Here is a 6,000-nt window from a genome sequence, read left to right as displayed (position 1 = left end):
AGATAAAGAAGAGGAAAGTGATGGAAGATGCTGGCATCCATCCACTCCTCCCAGTTCATAAACATGACCTGTGGATGATCCTGCTCTGGTAGAGTTGGGACGGCCTGCGGCTGCAGGTCTGTAGCTGCATGTCACAGCGACAGTGTTGGCTCTGTAAACAAGCACCGCAGCGGCGTGTGGGCATACTTGTGTGACTGAGGTTCTCTGAGTTTGAATCTGGACCAGGACTTGAAAGTCTCTGGGCTGTGTTTGCTCTTGAGACTGCACAAGGCATGTGTGTAGTCAGGGATTGAGCCTTTCCTCTTTTCTTTTGTTAAATCCCATCAGATTAGAGCAGCTTTGAGGTCTGGCTGTTAGTCACGCCACAGCAAACTGGTTTCTGTCTCACTGTTGTTTGGTTATGTCTTAATGCCTATTATATCTTTATGTTTTTTATTATTTGCCTGCGGTGATAAAGTATAATGTCACAAATTAGATGCAGGAGGTTTGGGGTTTTCCTTGTGAATAAAAATGTTTGAAAAGGATTCTCAAACGTGATGCAGGGTTTGCTTCATCAGGGCAGCCTGACCCTTATGTATGCCCCCTCTGTCCACCTTTCAGGAGTCTGGAACTCCCACACTTTGACTGTAACTAAGCCAATACTCACTGTGATTTTATGCTTTTGACTTTACAGGACCAGCACGGCCGTCACTGCCCACTGAAGAATAAAATATGCTTTTTACTGTACAGATTGTAAAGCCAGAAATATATGTGCAGAACATTTTTTAAGTCATATTGACATTGACCCTTGACCTTGGCCAAATTACAACGACAGGCGGCTCAAGGTGCTTTATATTTTAAGGTAAAGTCAATAATAATAGAAACAAGAACAGAAAGAAAACCCCAGCAATCGGACAATCCCCTATGAGCAAGCATTTGGCAATAACGGGAAGGAAAAACTCTCTTTTAACAGGAAGAAACTTCCAGTCTTAGGGAGGGGCAGCCATCTGATGCAACTGTTTGGGGGTGAGGGGAGGGAGGCAGGACAAAGGACACTTTGTGGAAGAAAGGCAGAGATTAAGAATAACTGATGATCAAATGCAAAGTGCTCTATAAACACAGAGAGTGAAAATGAAGGGTTGAGGGTCAGCTAATCCACCCCTGACTATGAGCTATATCAAAAAGGAAACTTTTAAGCCTAATCTTAAAAATAAAAAAGGGTTTCTGTCTCCTAAATCCAAAACTGGGTTTCACAGGAGCCCTGACACCTTATTGCTCTGCCTCCCATTTTACAGAAAATTCTAGGAACTGCAAGTAGGCTAACAGTCTAAGAGTGAAAACTATATGTATAAAAGATGGCCGCAGCCACCATGGTGTCACCTATTGTTTTGTATTAAAGCCTCTTGTTATGAAGCCTCAGGATCAGTGTTTTCAGTGTCGCCATCTTTTTTTTGGAACTGGACATGTCGAGCTAGGGTAGAGCTTTGCTTTTTCTTTTTATATCCTCTAAGGCCACTGCCATTATATGGTATATGGAGAGGTTTTTATAGGAGTCATGTTTCTTATGCCATGTTTTAGCATAGACCTAGTCCTCACATGATCCACGCCTTCGCACTTTACTCGTGTGTTTTTGGTCTCGTATCAAGTCTTACTGAATATGACTTGATGTTAAAGTCACAAAGCAGGATGAAGACTACTGTATGAGTGCGCAGTATCTCATTTCTCTCTCAGATCCTCTCCTCATTTATCACACCTAAATATTGATGGCCGAAATGCTTTAGGATGGGATTTTACTGACCAAACGGTGACATCCTTTGCATCTGTATCTTTTAGAAATCGTTTCTATGAATTCTTTTAAATCTTTTGTTTTTTTTTATTCATGATACTATTCTCTGGCTGAATGTAAAGCTTAAGTATTAAGAATCCTTTTAATTAAAAATGAGCTTAGTCTGGTTTGCTCATGCCAAGCTAAAATAAAGTCATTTTTCTTTTTTTTCTTCTTTTTTTCTGATAATAATTGGACAAGTTTTGGTTTTCCTAGGCTTCTGCTGCACAACAATGACTTATATAAAGTATAAGAATGAATCCCAGCCACATGCCACTAATTAGCCACCACATTATAGTGAGTGTAGTAGAAGTTTTTTGTTTTAAGTGTGTGTGTTTGTCGCTGATGATGGTCTTCTGGTGGTCCTCCTCCCAGCTGCTCCTGCAGCTTTGCTCACCTCTTGGCTGGTGGTCAATATTGACTCAAGAATCGAAGCAACAGCCACTTTGTCAAGTATACAGGGGGGCTGACCTGCTATCTCTATGGCATCAGGTGGAAACACAAAAACTCTGGTCATCATTTGTCTGAACTAAAGCAGGTAAAAAAAAAAATTAAAAATGCAGTAAAGTTCATCACAACATCAATTTACAATACTGGTTCCTCTAATTGCTATGTTCACTATTTTTAGTATTAGTACTGCATTTTATTTCTATGTTTAAATCTAAGAAACTGTTATGGTTTTTGTTTTTTTTAATTTGCCAACTTATCCTAATTTTGGCTGTAAAGAAATCTAAAAAGCTTTTAAAATAAAGATTCTTGCCTGCTAACATGGGCAAAGAGGTTGACAGCGGTGCTGCAGTCAAGCAGACTGACTGAAAGTAAATGAGCCAAAAAGCACACTCAGGCATGAACGGAAAGCTGCTCTTCAACGACAGGAGAGCCGGACAGATGTTTCTGAGGTGAGGTGTGGTGTACTCTCAGAAACATCTGTGTTCCTGACTAGAAACAGATTCACTCATTTCACACATGTATTAAAGCTCCAACTCAGAGTTGCTAAAGGCTTACTGTCGCCATTAGACCCAACAGGACTCAACAAACAGGGAACGTTTCAGTGTTTCATTTCACTTCTCTAGAATAAAGCATCTATTTTTTGTGAGTTTTTGTACCTGAAATCATTTGCACAAGTATTTCCGGCATCATGTAGTCCTTCCTGAAAGGATAACTGTCCCCAAGTGTTTCAGAGAGTGTGCAAAGTATGCAGATGTTCCATCTACCTGCACAGAGAACCAGCATTTATTCCCTAGTTATGTATTAGCGGCTGTTAAACGGGTCAACTCTGGGCAGATTTGCATGGCTCTGACAACAGCTCATGAGTTTTCAGGCTGGCTAAGAGTTCCAAACCAGTGGTTCATTTTGCATAGTTCTGTGCTGAAAGCAGAGACACATAAGACTGCTTTTGTTTCGGGCTAAAAGGCTAAAAACCTGTATGTGGATGTGAAGCTGTGACTTTGCTTTGCACCTCTTGTTGGACTCGCTGCTGTCACCTAGTGAACGATGGGACAGCTACAAGTACATCGCACAGGTAAGACTGCAACATACCATACCATGCAGCCACAATCCTTCATGCTTTTCTCTTTTTCTGTCATATTGTTTCCGATCTGGCAACTTAATCTGATTTTTTTTTTACGAATATTTAAAAATGAAAACCTCACGCACGTACACACATGCATGCATGCATGCGCAGTATTATCACCCCTGACCTTATTTTGATCAGACAAACTGTGCCAGCCCCATGTAAGGTGTGTCACAGAGCAATAAATCTCCTGAGAAAAGAACATGTGAATCAGATCTAAGCCGCTGGCTGCTGTACTCAGCGGGAAGTCAAACACACACCTACAAGGAAGAGTTTCTGAACATGATAAGACCTTTCTTTATTTAGCAGAGTATTTCAAAATGAGACTGCTGCTATTCTCAGATTAAATCATTAGGCCTTAAATACTTCTGGTTTGTGAGCCCTCTTTGTGTTCTTACGAAGCCTGCGAGGCTTTATAAAGTAGCAGCACAGAAACAGTTATTTTGATCCTTTACCTGTGTAGCTTAATGTATAATAATGTTTTGATCTAATATTTAGACAGTCTTTGTGAGCTTATCCCAATATACTGTTCATCTCACACACATAACACAAGGGAAAAACAACTTTAGGGGAAAGAAAAGCAAATAAAATGTGCACATTTTAGTGTGACCTGTAAAGAGCCACAGATCTGGAAAGGGCTAGAAAGTGTTACAGAACTATTAACATCCTTCTCTGTTTAAAAAGAGTTCAACACAACAGCTGCTACTAAAATATGTTGAATTATAAGCTCTGTATGACAGGGATTTCTCAAAAGCTTTGCATTTGAAGTCAGTGCTTTATTAAATTCACGCTGCTATTTTCATGTGCCACTGCAACAATATACATAGTAGATGTATATTTATATGTATTTTATGTATATTATCTAGTGTTCAGGCTTCTATGTAGAAGGTCTGGATAGCTTTTGGGGAGTCCCATTTCACACATAACTATTTTATATGTAATCGTGTCTGAAAATGTTACTTAATTGATTTATGAATAAACTACATGAAACTGTGGAACTTCAATGAAACCATTATTCAGCCTGTGGAATTTTTTTTTCTATTGCTATGACCAAATTCATATATTATGCTGTCCAGCAGTGGATTGTTTATGTCTTTCCACCTTAAAATATATTGTAAATAACTATATTTCAATATTGAGATATTCAACTGCCTTATTTTAGTTTTACCATTACTATCATTTATCTGGTTTATTGTTATACTTGCATGCCAAAGCCTTTTTTGTAAGTGTATTTAAACCACTGACAAAGTGTAAAGTCACACCTGTAGCTGAGTACACGCTGAAAAAATTTACAGACTGGAAAAAAATCATAAGAATTAAGAAATGTGGCAAGCTTAAAGTTGCCAAAGCTATAAATACTGTTATTAAAACTGACTGCAGCACATGGTTAAATAAAATGCTTTTTTAAATTGATTGAGCCCTGAAGAGATGACCATATGCAATATTCAAATATACTGAATGGTTTTTGTGGAAATGATCTGTGACACCCTTGTGGGTCATCTTGTGGCCCCTTTATGGGACCCAAGATTCACTGAGCTAAATCACTTTGAGCTTTACACTCAGCCGTGGATCAAGAGGCTGCACTCATTAAAAGCGTTCATTTCTGAGGGTAAAGTAAATAAAAGCAACATCTTCTGGTATAATAGTTAGTATTATACTAGTATTATACTAGAGGCATCTATGTGTGTGAGGCGACATAAACTATAGCTTCAAAGTGACCACAAAGTTTCCAGTTTCCAGTTTAAAGAAAAAGTGTGCATTAGAAACAGCGGTGGGTGAAATATTTTAGCTTAACAAAAGCAGCGAAAGCACTTTCTTAACTAAATATGAGTAAAACATCTGCTTTTTACTTAGTTCTCATTTTAATTTCAGTTTCAGTACATTTTCATATACAGATTAAACTTTTGTCTTTCAGTGTTTTCACTATTTGAGCCACTCTGTTTATATTTCAGTAATTAAATCTATAAAAAAAATGAATGATAATGGTTAAAACTGGTAAAGTAAAACAAAGACTGGGGGAGATATAATTATTAGATGTAATTAAATGGGGTAAACGAATTAATCAAATAAAAATAATAGATTTTTTTTTTTTTAAAACCTAAATTAAGAAATAAATACAAAAAATAGAAGTAACAGCAAGAAAGACAAAGAAAAAAGAGAGAAAAATCCACTGTGGTGTTAATTGTTTCAGATTTAGGTCGATTCACTGTGTCAGGATCACTACAGCAGGATTCTGCTGTTTGTTAGTTATGTCATGCATCTGTCTAACGTCTCAAAGAAAATTGTTTTGTTCTATCTCATGGACCTCTTGCACCAACGTAACCCAACTGTTACTCATTGGGGGATTGAGTTTGAGCCATCTAACTGCGATACACTTGAGTGCTACGGTGAGCAGCGTTCTTAGAAAATATTGTTTTTGCATCTAGTGGCCACAGACTGTCTCTCCTCTGGTATTTGAACCAAAAGTGCCACAATCAGATCCAGCAGAACATGTGTCACCAATACGTGACCGACACTGTCACATGCATTAGCTCATAAGACATAATAATAGACATAGATTTTATTTAATACAAATTCAAATCCATTCAAATTCAGTTGTTACAGCAGCACAAGGGATGGGAAG

The sequence above is a fragment of the Oreochromis niloticus genome, linkage group LG14 (genome assembly GCF_001858045.2).
Source record: "Oreochromis niloticus isolate F11D_XX linkage group LG14, O_niloticus_UMD_NMBU, whole genome shotgun sequence".
Lineage (NCBI taxonomy): Eukaryota > Metazoa > Chordata > Actinopteri > Cichliformes > Cichlidae > Oreochromis > Oreochromis niloticus.
The sequence above is the reverse complement of the archived record's forward strand: the minus strand, read 5'-3'. Positions refer to the sequence as shown.